Source organism: Ochotona curzoniae, unplaced genomic scaffold, assembly GCF_017591425.1.
Source record: "Ochotona curzoniae isolate NIBS_2020 unplaced genomic scaffold, NIBS_Ocur_1.0 contig_21, whole genome shotgun sequence".
Lineage (NCBI taxonomy): Eukaryota > Metazoa > Chordata > Mammalia > Lagomorpha > Ochotonidae > Ochotona > Ochotona curzoniae.
In genome coordinates, this window is record NW_024465322.1 from 4,587,238 (window position 1) to 4,602,631 (window position 15,394).

Consider the following 15,394-nt stretch of genomic DNA (forward strand, 5'->3'; position numbering starts at 1 on the left):
TAGAGAACAGCTGATCATAATATGGTAATTGAATGATTAAGGAACTACCTTAATTGCTTGTGTTCTAACTTGCTTGCAGCATTTAAGGTCTAAACCTGTGGCACAAAGTTACAATGTAACAGTGAGATTGAGTTAATTTTGATTTGTGATATTTAGAATTTCAAAGTTCACATAATTGTATGTAGCATTTTTTGAGAGTTTAAAACGTTTATTTTTTTAAAGTGTTTTTTAAAAAAATTAATGTTAAAGAGTGTTACAGAAAGCGGAGGAGAGACAAAGAAAATCTTCCATTTGCTGGCTCACTCTCCAGATGGCTGCAAGGGAGTCCTGACCCTTCTTCCAGGGCTGCTGCAGCGAGGAGGGCGCCATCCTCAGCTTGCCCAGGCGCATTAGCAGGGAGCAGAAACAGAGGTGGGGTGACTGGAATTGGAACCAGTGCCCACGTGTGATGCCAGCTTCATAGGTAGCGGCTTTACTCACCATGCCACAATGCCAGTCCCCCCCCCCCAAATACTTTTAAAACACAGATAAAAGATGAATTTGAGTGGTTCCTATTTTCCTGGCACGAAGGATATCAAGAGAAACAAGGTTGTTTCTGCTTTGAGAGATCTCTTACTTTATTCCTGCTGTTTTATAGTTTGGGCGCGAGGAACAGAAATTATTTCTAACTAGCTTAAATAAAGCATTTATTATAAAGCAATAGGGAAATTGCACAAATTCATTGAAGGGAGTTCTGATGGGCTCCATAGGAATCAGTAGGATGTTAGAGCAGCCAGCCTTTGAGCATTGATCCCCTAAATGAGCTGCAGAGGGCTTTGGAGGGTGGATGTTTGTGACAGGTGGAGGGAGAGGCAAGTGTCCTTGGTTGAGGAGCAAGAGAGAGACACTTGTAAAACTGCTTCTTTTAAAGTGATCTCATGTACTTGGGTGGGCTTCCAAAACTGAATAATTGATAATTCAATTTTTAATTTTAAAATAAAAACATAAATATCTTTATATATGAGGTTACTTTAAGAAGTTTATGAAAAATAGAATTTAAAAATATTTTTTGGTGCAAACATTTTCAAAATCATGAATAGCTTTTTTTGGTAACTGCTCATAATAAATTTTCAATATGTTAGAATATTCTTGTAAATAAATATGTTGAATTGTGAAAGTAAGTTTTTTATTTTAAAATAATTTCAGACTTTACAGAAGTCACATGAATAGCACAGAGAACTGGCTTCTGTTTGCTTGCTGTTGACCAGGGTGTTCCTTGGGTTGTTTGCTTAGCGTGTTGAACAGTTTCTCTATTGTATAATGACTGTGTTTTTCATTTTGTCATTATTAACTAATCTTTCGGGACATGTTTGGGATAAATATTCAGTTCCTCGTCAATTTTTCTTCTACATTTAGCATCTATTGATGCTGCTTACTTGAATGAAACTTTACTGTGTTGGTTGCACATATAGTCACTATTCTTACTTAGTTTTCCATACATACAAATGGAACTTAAAGCAGTTTTCTGGATGTTGGTCTAATTTTAAACTCAGAAGACAGAAATCAGTCACTCACATTTGTGAAATGATTTCCAGTTCCTTATTTAATATTTAGAATTGTTGAGTTATAGTAGCATTGTTCAGGTTTCTGGTTTGCTACCAGCACTAACAGTTAAAGTTGAGTTCATCCACTTTAGTTATGATATTCCCTTTCCTTCATTAGAATTGAGTGCTTCAAACATTTTTTTTCTCTTACAAATAAAAAAGATTTATTTAGAAGGCAGACTTGCAGAGAGAGAGGGAGAAACGGATCTTTCATCTACTGGTTCATTCCCCAAATGGCCGCAAGGGTTGTGGCTGGGTCAGTCTTGAAACCAGGAGCTGGGAGCCGGGACCAGGATTCCCCACATGGATTCAGGGCTCCAAGCACTGGGGCCATCCTCCGCTGCTTCCCCAGGCACGTTAGCAGGGAGCTGGATGGGAAGTGGAGCAGGTGAGACACATTTGGGCTCATGGGATGCCAGCACCCATATGTGATAGTGGCACAACAGGTGGTGTTGGCTTTACATGCTAAGCCACAATGCCTACTCCTCAAGCAGTTTTTTGAAATATATTTTCTTGAATCTAGTGAGTTCTTTTTAAAAATACATGCAAATTAATAATACTTTTTAAAATTTGGCGATGTGGTGCACTAACATAGTAGATTGTGAAACATCTGTAACTCTAGGGCAATACAGGGTATGGTTTTTGAAACCTCATAGTTAAAAGAAATACAACTTGAAGAAAACTTTAGAAGAATAGGAGAGGGGAAAGAAGCAAGAAAACTAGACTTCCTTGCATTATGATAATACTAATCTGTTTGGGATATCCATTCAGTGACAGCAAAGTGTTGGCAGTGAGTTTGGATGCTCATTTGGCTGTTGTGCTGATGTAGGTATTAGATAACTAAATGGAAATTAGTGTCTTTGGAGAGTCAGAAAAACATTGTAAGACTTGTGAATAAAAATAGAGTGCTGGTCATATTCTCTAGAATTTATGGTTTTCTTCTGAGAAGGAAGTTGGGAGAGAGGATACAGTGGGTACCTAGCATTTTGTAGATGCTTTAGAATAGTTCATTCGAGGGTTGGACATAAGGCACAGTGGTACAGATGCTGTTTGGGTTTCTCACATCCTGTAACAATCCCCGGGTTCAGGGGATTCCAGCTTCCTGCTAATGCGTACTTCAGGAAGCAGCAGGAGACAGCTCAAGGAGTTGAGTCACTGCTTACTCTGTGGAAGACCTCTGCTGAGTTCCAGGCTCCCCGCTTCAGCCTGTCCTAGCCTGGCTATTACAGGCATTTGAGAAATGAACCATAGAATGCAACAATGTGTCTGTCACTCCCCTCCTCTCTCCCAACTCCTTATCTCCCTTTAAAATACAATGAAAATGAAAAATTTAAAAATGCATTTTTGACTGTACCCAAATATATCCTAAATGTTGAATCATGGTCCATTTTGTGGCACTATCAAATCTAATCCCAGTGTTTGAAGTATATGGCATAAAGTACATGTATTTGTTTTTATAAATTCTGCTGTGGTTGTTGGCATAGCAGTTAAGATGCCTCTTGAGATGTCTGCATCCCATGTTGGAGTAGCTACAGTCCTGGGTCCACTCCCTCTTCCAGCCTCCTGACATAGTGTGCCCTGGGAGGCAGCAGGCACTGCCCTAAGTGGTTAGGTCCCTGCCAACCATGTGTGAGAGCTGGATTGGGTCTCAGGGTATTTAGGCAGTGAGCCGACGAATCAGAACAGAGCGGTGCCAGGCCAAAGCCAGGACCCAGAACCTTCATCTGGGTCTCCCATGAAGGAGCCCATGGTCAAGGCCATCTTCCATTGCTTTCCCAGGTACGTTGGCAGGGAGCTGGAGCAGAAGTGGAGTAGCCGAGACTCAAGCTAGCACCTATAAGGTGCATTGCAGGTGGCAGCTTAACTTGTTGGACCACAACACTGGCTCCCAGTGTTTCTTAAAAATGCTAATATCTGTGCATATTGAATTAATGTAAACTGCAGTGCTTCCACCTGTTAACTTGAATGGTCATGTTCTCAAATTTCAAGTTCCCAAATTGGCTAATCTCAACTGTGCTTGCATTATACTTACTTTTTGTTTTTTTGTTAAATATTGCATAAGTCAATGATAAATGAGGGCAAAGAGATATTTGTTTAAATGAAAACTAAGTAAAATGTGTTGTGAAACTTGTCTTTATCAAGGTGAATTTCCTGAATATTGCCAATTTAGAAAATTATCAATTGTGGATAAGATAATTTAAAGATTATGGAGGAAAATTAAAAATCCAGAGGCAAGTTTGCACTCAGATTGCCCCATAAGTGTCTAAGTGATTGTTTTTACCTTAAAATAATTTAAAGCTAAAGCTGGTAGACAGTGAATTCTCTCTAGTTTATGTTGGGATAAAAAACAGAATTTTTTTAGTCAGGGAGCTACATGTTGGGGGAAGGGTACTTACCTTGTCTTGATGCCCACCTCCTGCATGTCATTTTCCCCTGTATTGTAAAGATTAGTATAGGTGTAATTCACTTAAGACAGCCTGTTTAATAGTCAGAAGTTTCTGTATTCTTCCTAATAGAGTTAAGGATCTTAATTCCATCATTCATTTTTGATGGTAAGGTGCATGGACCTTATTGTCCCTAAGCTTCCCTGCCCTCACTGTAAAATAGTAATCTTTGTACATCCTGGTTTTGCTTTGGTTTTCTTTTTTCTTTTTAATTATTTTTTATTTGAAAGGCAGAATTAGAAGCAAAGACAAAAGAGATCTTCATCTACTGGTTCACTCAGATGGCTGCAGTGGCCAGAACTGGGCTGGTCTGAAGCTGAGCGCCAGGAGCTGCTGGGTCTCCCATGTGGATGCAGGGGCCCAAGGGCTTGAGCCATCCTTTGCTGCTGTCCCAGGCCGAAAACAGGGAGGCCGACTGCAAGTGGAACAGCCAGGCACCGTAAGGGGAGACAGCCTGCTATGCTGTGGTGCTGACCCTGTTTTTTCTATTTGTATTAAAACAAAAACAATGCTGGCATTCCAGGCAGGTGCCAGTACAAGTCTTGGCTGCCCCACTTACAACCCAGTTTCCTGCCTACAGCCAGGGAAAGCAACAGAGGGTGGCACTTAGCATCCACATGGGAGGTGTGAAATCAGCTCCTGGTTTTGGATCGGCTCAGTTCTGGCCATTGAGGCCCCTTGAGGAATGAAGCAGTGGGTGAAAAATTCTCTCTCCTCTATAAATATCTCTCTCAAATAAAAATTAATAAATCTTGAGGAATAATATTCAAAGTCCCATTATTATTATTAAAAATGTGCCAAGATGAGGAACTTGTTCTGGGTTTCATAAGCCTTGGAATGGAAGGACTAGAACAAAGCCAGGAACTCGGAGATGCAGATCTAACCGCCCTAATGCTAGGGAGCATACCTGGCTCCTTGGACAGTGCTTTAAATGGACTTTGAATGTTTAGCTAGCTTTTTCTTTCTTTTGTTTTCTTTAGTTTTCTTTTCTTTTCTTTCCTTCCTTCCTTTTTTTAAAGATTTATCTCTTTTATTTGGAAGGCATATTTACAATGAGGGGACACACAAGGGGATTGAGATAGAGACAGAAAGACCAAGAGATCATCCATCTTTGGTTCAGGCTCAAAAGTCTACCTTGAGTGGAGCCGAGTCAGTGGGAAGCCAGGAGTCAGGAGCTTCTTCCTGGTCTCCTGCCCACGAGGGTGCCGTTCTTCAGCCGTCCTCCACTCACTGCCTTCCCAATTCTTCAACAGGCTCTCGAACCCAGTCTGGGACATGAACTGGCACCCACGGGAGGAGCTGATGCTGCAGGTGGAGATGTTAAGAACCTGCACTGGCTTCCAGCTTTTTCTTCAATAATAAGTGGTTTATTTACCTTTTTGAATAGCCCCAATGACCAACATTTTAACCAGACTGATTAAACCCTCGTTGATTCAGTGGTGGGATCTTATCTCCTAAATGGCAAGGCCGCTGACACTAATAAATAACGATTACATGTATACTCTGTCACCTCTTCGGAAGGGAGGTTGTACCCATTCTCCCGTAAGAGGCCTAGGGATAGACAGATGTTTGTTAGAGTCACCAAGCTAAGGAGTGACTGGCCAAGAAGTTGAATTAAAATCACTTGAAAAACTTGAGGTTTCTATATAGATTCACACACAGCACTAATCGTTGGCAAGGCAGTGTGAACAACTGAATAATCAAAGGTTCTTAAGAAAGTTAAGGTACCCTTGATTACATGTTGAAGTAAGAGCAGTGTAATTGTGTGTTCATTGCTCATTCCCAAACACACTGAGCAGTATTGAAAATATAGAATGTCCCCAATAAATCAGGGAGTGATTTGAGCTGATTTTATTGTATTTTGAAATAGTTGCTATAATTGGAATATAAGTGGAAACTTAAATAACAGTGTTGATTCTCCCATTGTTTTCAGATAAATTAATCAGAACTTATTGCTAATGCGCAGAAATGTTTGTTGATGTTGACATTTACTCAGAAGATGGTGATGATTACAGGGTCTAAGCGGAGAACGGATCTGGGGAAGCACGGAGGACTGACCAGGTGGCAGTAAGGTAGACGACCGGCAGACACAAGAGGGTGGACAGTGAGGTAGTGAGCGCAAGATGGAGCAGTGGGAGACTTGTAGTAGAGAAGTTTCAGGTTGAGTGAGTTTGAAGTGATGGTGAAAGATATTTGAATGGGTATATATTTTATAGAGAGCTGGGAATAGAGCTGAAACAGGGATGGTTGAATGCAAGATTGATAGGAAACTAATACGTGGGAGGGGTAAACCTTGGGGGCAACTACATGAGAGAATTTGTTCAGCTGCAGGTTTGTATTTATTTATTTGTCTTAAGCAGAGCCCTGAGGGTGGGGCTTTTCTTCCTGGGATCAGTGCCCCATCCCAATTTTTGCTTTTAAAATTTATCTTTATTGGAAAAGAGAAAGAGAGGGAAAGACAGAAAAATCTTATATCCGCTGGTTCACTCCCCAGGCGACCATAACATCCAGAGCTGAGCCAATCCGAAGCCAGGAGCCAGGAGCTTCTTCTGGGTCTCCCACAGGGGTGCAGGGTCCCAAGGCTTTGGGACATCCTCAGTTGCTTTCCCAGGCCACAAGCTGGGAGTTGTATGGAAAGTGGAGGAGCCAGTGCACGAACCGGCGCCCATATGGGAACTGGCACATGCAAGGCAAGGATCCTTGCCTCTAGGCTACCGCGCTGGGCCCGGGATTTGCTGATCTGAATTGGGTACAGAATGTTGGTAGAAGGCATACTGAGTTAATCTTAAAGAGTGAAAGTGAGTATATAATGTTCCTGGGATTATAAAGAGTGAGAGGATAAGGTGATTTTTTAACCTTTCGTAAAAATAAAAATAAGTCCTAATTTGGTGGCATTCTTATTTAAATGCTAAGAAAATAATAATAAGCATAATAGGCTATTCTAAATAATTTGAATAACGAAATAGATGTGTCTAGAGGATTTTTTTAACTGTTGATATTGATTCTTCTTACAGTCGTCTAACCTTTTTGGCAGACTTTGTGCCCCTTGGACAGGACAGTGTACCAGTGAAATGAGTTTTTCATGTCATATTTTGAGTCAGCATCTTATTTTAGCCAGTGATTTTCAGGCTGTTCTTAGACTTCTTATGGAACATGGTAGATAGGGGGTGCAGTCCTGAGCATTCCTTTTAAAATTTTTTATCTTAATGTTGACATAATTCAGATGGAGAGAAGCTGCCCGCGTGGGTGGGTGCTGCGGCCCAGCCCGGCCCACTCCCATACCCTACCCTCACGTGAATTGGTGGATATTTCAGCCCAGCTCAGCCTGGCCTGCACCCCATCCTAACTCTCATGTGTGGTAGCAGGTACTGTGGACTGGCCCAGCCCCACTCATCCTGCCTGCAGCCCTAATGCCCACATCTGCCAGTGGGTGCTGCAGCCTGGCAGGCATGCCTCCAGACCCAGTTCTCAAGCTTACCAGCAGGAGCTGTGGCCCAGCAGGGGAGTTCTCCAAGTCCCCGTACCAGGTCCTTCCCCAGCCCCACATCGTGCATGTGCCAGCAAATGTTTTGGCCCAGCCTGCTGTGGCCCACACCCAGTCCTGCCACACACCAGCGTGTGCTACAGCTTATCCTGACTGGCCACACCCGTTCTGGCTCTTGCCAGTGGGTGCTGCAGCCTAGCACAGCCTGTCGTGTGAATCCGGGTGCTGTGCCTCGCCCATCCTGCACCCATTCTGACCAATGTGGATGCTGGTAGCTGCTGGAGACTAGCCCAGCCCACTCTGAGACCTGACGCACACACATGCTGCAGCCTTGCACAGGCTGGCCTACCCCTGGCTGTGGCTCTTACACTCATTGGGAGCTGCAGCCTGGCAGAGGATTCTCTAAAGTTCCCCTACCAGGCCCATTTCCAGCTCCAGGTCTTATGTGTGCCAATAAGTGCTTCAGCCAAGCCTGGCGTTGGTGTGCCCCAAGTCTTGGCACTTGCCAGTGGATGCTGCAGTGTGGCTGTACCTACTTATCCCTGTCCCAGCTCTGCCAGGAACTGCAGCTCAGCTCAGCCCACTCTCATGTAAGCCAGTGGGTACAGCAGCCCAGCCTGGCAGGGCCCACACCCCAGCCTGGCTGTTGCACGTACTAGTGGGTGCTGTGGCCTGCCTCAGCATGGCCTGTCCCCAGACATAGCCCACACATGTGAAACAGTGGGTGCTGTAGCTAAGCATGGAATGTCCACAACCTTCCCTGGCTTTTGGGCATGCCAGCGGATGTTGAGGCCTGGCCCAGCCGAGCCTGTCCCCAGACTTAGCTCACCCACATGTTGAGGGATGCTGTTGCTTTTTGGCCAGGCTTGGCTTGTCCCCAGCCCTGGTTGTCCTCCCTGAAGGGAGCTGCGGCCTGGCAGGGGAGTTTCTCAGGTTCTTCTGCCAGGCCTGGTCCCAGCCCTCGATCTTACACGTGCCAGCAGGTGCTGCTGTCCCACTTAGCATGGACTGCCTGCCGTCCCAGACTTTGTAGATGCTGCAGCTTGGTGCAACCCAGCCTCCTGTTGGTCCCAGCTGCCATGAGTGTTAGTGAGTTCTGGACTCTAACCTGGCTCAGATTTCACCATCCCCAGCTCTCTGCATAAACCAGCAATTGCTGCAGCTCCACAGAGGTGAGTCCACGAGTCCCTTACAAAGTCTGCCCCCAGATCTGGGTCTCTTGCATCTCGTTGGTTGGTGCTGCAGCCCAGCCTGACATGACCTATCACTTGCTCTGACACTTGTGGGCAGGTACTGTGGTCAAGCCCAGCCAGGCTTGTCCGCTAGCTGCAGCTTTTGTGTGCACCAGTAGATAGTGGGCAATGCTATTTAATTCAGCCCAGGCCTCCAACATGGACAGGTGCCTTGACCTGACCCAGAGATGCCCTCTGGTTGCCCCTCAGTCTTAGCTCCCTCACCTACCTGCAAGTGCAGTGGCACGGTCCATGGAAGTGCAGCCTCCCTGGCTGGGGGCCAACGTGTTACGTCGTGGGCCCACCGTTCCCCCACCTCCCCACATAAAAAAATAGTATAGGCAACTGTGCTGGCATAGTGATACAGTTAACCTAAAGGTAGCATTACCCAGGCCCAGAATGCCAGCCAGCCTTGGCTGTTTTTCTCCTAGCATTGTACAAGGCAATCTAGGCAGTTGTCTGTAGCTGAGTGGGAATGAATTTTTTTTTTAAAAAAGATTTATTTTTATTGCAAAGTAAGATACATGTAGAGAAGAGGAGAGACAGAAAGATCTTCTGTCTGATGACTCACTCCCCAAGTGACCGCAATGGCCAGAGCTGTGCCAATCTGAAGCCAGGAGCCAGGAGCTCTTCCAGGTTTCCCACGTGGGTGCAGAGTCCCAAGGCTTTGAGCCATCCTTGACTGCTTTCCCAGGCCACAAGCAGGGAGCTGGATGGGAAGCAGGGCTGCTGAGATTAGAACCGGTGCCCATATGGGATCCCGGTTTGTTCAAGGCAAGCACTTTAGCTGCTAGGCCACTGCGCTGGGTCCCTGAATTTTTTTTTTTTAAGATTTATTTTTAATCAGAAAAGCAGGTTTACAGACAGAAGGTGATAGAAAAATATTCCATCCACTGGTTCATTCCCCAAGTAGCTGTAACAGCCGGAGCTGAGCTGATCCAAATCCAGGAGCCAGGAGCTTCTTCCAGGTCTTTATGCGGGCACAGAGTCCCAAGGCTTTGGACTATCCTTTACTGCTTTGCTGGGCCACAAGCAGGGAGCTGGATGGGAACTGGGGCAGCTGGGATGCAAACTGGCTTTGCTATAGGATCCCGGTGTGTGCAGGGTGAAGATTTTAGCCACTGAACCATCATGCTAGGCCTGAAATGATTATTATTAAGTTTGACTTTTTAAAAAAATTTCTTGATCATTGTCAAGTATGGTCACCCCCTTCCTTAAATACACACAAGTGGAAAGTGGATCATAAAGGCATTTATACAGGGTGCAGGCATCTCAACCAGTGACTTAACCTGAGCCAAAACATTCACTTCTGACTTTATAAATGAAATAACTTCTGACATACCTAACAAGATTAGATCATGGGTCACATTTTAAACTCGTAGTGATTTTCATAACTTTTATATCTGTAATAACTGGGAGTTATTCTACATTACTGATTAAATTTTTTGATGAGTTTTTCTTAGGGGCTGTTTCTGTGGCAGAGCAGGTGGAGCAGGTGAAGCCAGCACTTGCAGTGCCACCATCTTCTAGGCACTTTCGTGTCCTTGCTTCTCCACTGCTGATCAAGCTCCTTGCTGGTGCATCTGGGAAGGCAGCAGAGCGAGGCCCGGTGCTTAGGTCCCCTTACCTCTGTGGGAGACCCAGAGGAGGCTTCTGGCTCCCCATTTAGGACCTGCCCAGCTCTGTCTTTTGTGACTATTTCAGGAGTGAGCTAGCAGATGAAGGATCTCCCTCTCTCCTGTCTCTCTGTAACTCTTCCTTTTAAATCCTACAATAAAAATAACTTATTTGAGTTGTTGGGTGATGGAAACAAACCGGTGGAGTCTTCTGATTGACCTCCGTGAGCCCACAGTGATCCACGGGAAGTCAAGCCGCGAAGCCATGACTCCCCGTGGGTGGCTGGAGCTCCGCTTGGGAGGCAGGCGAGCCAGCGGCTTCCCAGGGGCGCGTTAACAGGGAGCTAGACTCAGCAGCTCAAGCTGGCAGTCTTACTATCTTAACTGGAGTCTTCACTGCTGAACACCTAACCCAGAGAGGTGATTTTTCTTTTTTACTGATTTCCTTTTTGTTATTTGAAGGGCAGATTTGACAGAGGAGAGACAGAGAGAGGTCTTCCATGCACTGGTTCACCCCCCAAGTGGCCACAATGCCCAGAGCTGAGCTAATCCGAAGCTGGGAGTCTAGAGCCTCTTCCCAGTTTCCCACGTGAATGCAGGGGCCCAAGGCCTTGGACCATCCTCCGCTGCCTTCCCCAGCCACAAGCAGAGAGCTGGATGGGAAGTGGAGGAGCCAGGGTTTGAACTGGTGCCCATATGAGATGCCAGTGCTGTAGGTGGAGGATCAGCCTGTTGCCCCACCGCACTGGCCCCCAAAGGTGCTTTTGGAATGTTGGATTTTGTATGTAAGTTTGTTTTTCAAGTAGATTCACCAGCTGCCTCCCTCATCCTTACCTGCAAAACATACATTTTTCTAAGTCTTCTTTGCTATAAGAATATAGTGTAAATTGGATGGTGAGATTTTTATTTATTTATTTATTTATTTTGGCCTTTGAGGACCAAATGATCATTAGAATCAGGTTAGAATTCAAGCAGTTGGATTTATTTTGTGAAGGTGATGTTTATTTTTATAAAAAAATACTGTTAGGCATACATTGGTAATTTCAGATTTAGGGTGTGGTTTTCCTAATATACATGTTGCTTTTAATTTTTAAAAAGTTAAGAATATATTTGAAAGAGCTGAACTGAAGGATGGGTAGGCGGACTGAGGGCATTATCTGCATCTGCTGGTTGGTTTATCAAATGGCCGTGGCTGCCAGGACGAGGCCAGGCTGAAGTCAAGACCCTCCCCCATTTGCCCAATTGCATGAAGAGGAAGCAGCTGGGACCCTGGCATAGCTAACCCGTCATGCCTCAGTGCCAGCCCTCGGAGTGGTTTTTAAAGCCCTTGGGTGAGGCACGTGTTCCTAAAACAGAGAATTTAATTATCCTTTGGTCATGTGTTTTGTATTTTCTCTGAAACAATTTAAGCAAGATTTTAGAGTTTGAGCTTCTGCTTCTCTGCTGTTGTGATGTTTTCTGTAGTATATACTGCAGATAAAGGTGTTAAATAGATCAGGTTTCAGAAGGGAGAATCATGGGTTTTGTTGCCCCGCTTTATCATCTAGTATGCCAGCGTAAATGTGCTCCAGATAGTCTAGCTTCATATTGGTACACATTTTTTAACTGTCCTTTTAAGAAAGGTTGCTATCAATTTTTTTTCCCTCAACTGTGAATTCTAGATTATTTATTTTCCCAATCATCTGCAATATTTAAGTTTCAGACAAACTAATGTGTGTACTCTGGAAGCAGATTATTAGGATTCAAATTCTGATTTGGCTATTTGTTATGAATTTTTAAAAAAGATATATTATTGGAAAGGCAGATTCACGGAGAGGAGAGATAGAAAGCTCTTCCATCTGCTGATTTATGCCCCAAATGCCTGCAGTGGCCTGAGCTGGGCAGATCAGGAGCCAGGAGCATCTTCTGGGTCTCCAACGTGAGTGCTGGGCCACAAGCAGGGAGTTGAACTGGAAGTGGAACAGGTGGGACATGTGGGGTGCTGGCACTTGAAGGTGGGCAGTTAGCCCGTGAAGCCATGGCTTAGGTTCCTGTTACGAATATCGACAACTTTAATCTCTATACCTTCTCTGTCAAATAGTGATAATGAATATAAACTACCATAGGTTTGTGGTGGAGACCGCGTGTTGTAAGCACTCTGTTGTTACAGTCATTCTCTGGAAGGCTAACTGGGGAGGCTTGAATATCAGTCTGTTTGTGGGAAACTGTGGGAATATGAACTCGGTAGGGAAACATACAATAATCCTATTCCCGAATTTGTATTCTATAGTCTCTTGAAGCATAGTATCTGCTTTGACTAGCAGGAATAATTCATTAATGTATTTCAAATGATAAGATTTAAACTGGAAGAATGCCAACCCAGAAACCTGGGGCAATGAGCTGGCTTGCTCAATGCATCACATGTTATAAGTTAGAATGGGTTGTGATCAGCCTGTATTATTGTATCTTAGTCAGCTGGTAAAACTCTAAATATTAAATGAGTGTTAAGGATAATCTAAGGAAGATCTCAAGTGTGTGGTCCCTCACAGCTTCTTTCAGTCTTCTTTATTTCATTTCCATTAATTACTAAGACAGAAATTGACCTGCTCAGTTTGTAAGTGATGCATACCCATAATAAATGTTAATTTTAAATATGTGTTAGGGATTATACAGGTGCTTATGAAGGACAGAAAGGCAGTAATGATTGGCTGTTTTCTCAAAGACATTGATAGTATGGACATTTTTGTTTGCAGTTGTAGAAGAACAATTTTCTTGACATTCTAGCCCTTTCTGCCTTTTCCGTGTCCTTCCCCCTCCGTGTCCTGTGTGCTCTGAGCATGGTCCTGGGAGGCAGCTGGCAGCTCTGAGTTTGCTGTCCGCCCTCTTCCTCTGGTATGGTTGTGATTGTTTTCACTGTTTGTGCTTTGGTGGTGTTACCCTGACTTTCCTATGTGCTTTTAATGTATCTTCCCAGTTTCTTTTCAGTTGGATCTGTTATTTACTTTTTATTGTTGCTTTTATTTGTGTTTATATACATTTGTGTGAAAAGAGAATAAATAAATGTATCCTTCTACAAATGGGATGCTTTTGTGTGAGCTAATTTGCTTTTAGCCAGAGAATCTAGAATTTTATGCTGTGAAAAAATAGCTCAATAGTTCAGTTGGTTTCTAGGTCTATTCTAGAAAGCAGATTTGTGAAGACATTTGTTCTTTTTCGGACCTCAGATTTACCAGACATGATACTTCCTTTTATATTATTTCTTTGATGGCTGCCATTTATTCTCATTTAATCTCAGTATATTTTTATATGTTTTTTTTTTCGCATTTGGATCACTAGTTTTTGGGTTTTTTTTTTATTCACATGAGAGGTAAAGGGTTTGTAGTAATTATTGGGAGTCTCCTGCACATTTTTTCTTTATATTTATGCTTGGATTATAAGCTGATATTTTTCTGCTTCTATATTAACTTGTTCATTTAAAAATATTTATTTTTATTTGAAAATCAGAGTTTTGGAGAGAAGGAAAGGCAGAGAGAGAAAGGCAGAGAGAGAAAGAGAGATATCTTCCAACGCTGGTTCACTCCCCGATGACCAGAGCTGAGCCCATCCCAGGCAAGGAGTCCGGAGCTTCCTCCAGGTCTCCACATGGGTGTAAGGGCCCAAAGGCTTGAGCTGTCCTCTACTGCTTTCCCAAGCACAGCAGGGAGCTGAATATGAAGTAGAGCAACCGGGGCACGAGCCAGTGCCCATATGGGATTTTGGCACTTGTAAGGCGAAGATTAGCCAATTGAGCCATCATGCTGGGCCTGTGTTATGACTTTTCTAAGTATAGTTTGTATGTGTTTGTGTGTTTATGAAATATAGTGAAATATTTGCCATTTTGTAGTCTCACTGAGGTGTGGCTCTTGAAATTGGAGATTTTTCCTATAGAATCAAATTCAGAGTGTACAGGTGTTTCAGAAATGTTTCTGTATACCAAGAATGAGGTTGTCCTAGTTGTGAAGGACTGCACTAAAGTAATGTCGGGCAGGGAGTCAGTGAGGGGCAGAAGCTTGGGACAGAGGAAGGGAAATTCTGGCGCCTATTTTAAAGGTTGCTATTGCAACCTGACAGGACCAGGTTATTGGCATTTTAAGAAAATCGTAAAAACTTTTAAATAGAACAAACTTACAGCTTGTGCATTGCTTGTACTTTGCTGTGTAGAAATTTTGTAGCTTTGTGATGGTTAATAAATACCACATTTATCAAGTAATTAATGTGGTTCCAGGGACAGAAAAGAAGGTTGGAAAACTTTTCCTTTTGTTCACTGTTCTTTAACTATCTTTGTAGGGAAATGCTAATTTAATGAGCAAACTATAAAAAGATGAAAAGTGTAGATTCATGTATGCGGAGTGGAGAGTTTTTTGATCCACATTGTTTTGTGATGAAACAATCACCTCTTTGTTATTTGGCTCAAGTGAGTATCCATTTTATGAAATGCTTGGGACCAAAAATGATCTACGTTTGAGATTTTTTTTATCTACCTATCGATGTGGAAGACAGGTCTGGAGGGCAGGGAGGCAGGAACCTAGAACCTCATCATGATCCCCACATGAGTAGCAGGCCCTAAGCGTCGGGCCACCTGCTGTCCCGGTGCAGCATCGGGAAGCTGGACTGGATGCAGAGGAGCCGAAAGTCCAACTGACACTTTGATCTGGAGTGCTGTTGTCGCAGGTCTCCTGTGGGGTGCAGGGTCCCAAGGACTTGAACCATCTCTGGTGCTTTCCTGGGTGTGAGCAGGGTGCTGGATCAGCAGTGGACCAGCTGGGACACTTCTGGCACCCGTACAGGATACTGAAACTATCAGTAGAGGGTTAGCTACTGAGCCACGGCGCCAGCCCCATCCTTTCTTGGATTTATTGTTCCTTGGTAATAAGGAATAATGAATGCATCAGAATCATGAGGATTAATTAGACCAGTCATTTAGGAAGAATTAGTATGGTGCTTGACCCACAGTAAGTACTCATTCTTTATTAGTATATTGAAGAAGACTTGCTTTTGGATTCTATTACTATTAAAA

General features: G+C 43.7%; 1 protein-coding gene across 2 annotated transcripts in view; it reads left to right on the forward strand.

Annotated features, from left to right (window-relative positions):
* KMT2E (lysine methyltransferase 2E (inactive)) overlaps window positions 1–15,394 on the forward strand; it is a 67,387-nt gene that overhangs the window by 5,387 nt on the left and 46,606 nt on the right. Inside the window, exon 1 of one of the 2 annotated variants that reach the window (XM_040971240.1) lies at window positions 14,083–14,791. The exons of the other annotated variant lie outside the window; for it this stretch is intronic. The gene's annotated coding sequence lies outside the window, so the exon portion shown is untranslated. Of the gene's footprint in view, window positions 1–14,082; window positions 14,792–15,394 lie in introns of those variants that run through there. 2 annotated transcript variants of the gene reach the window in all.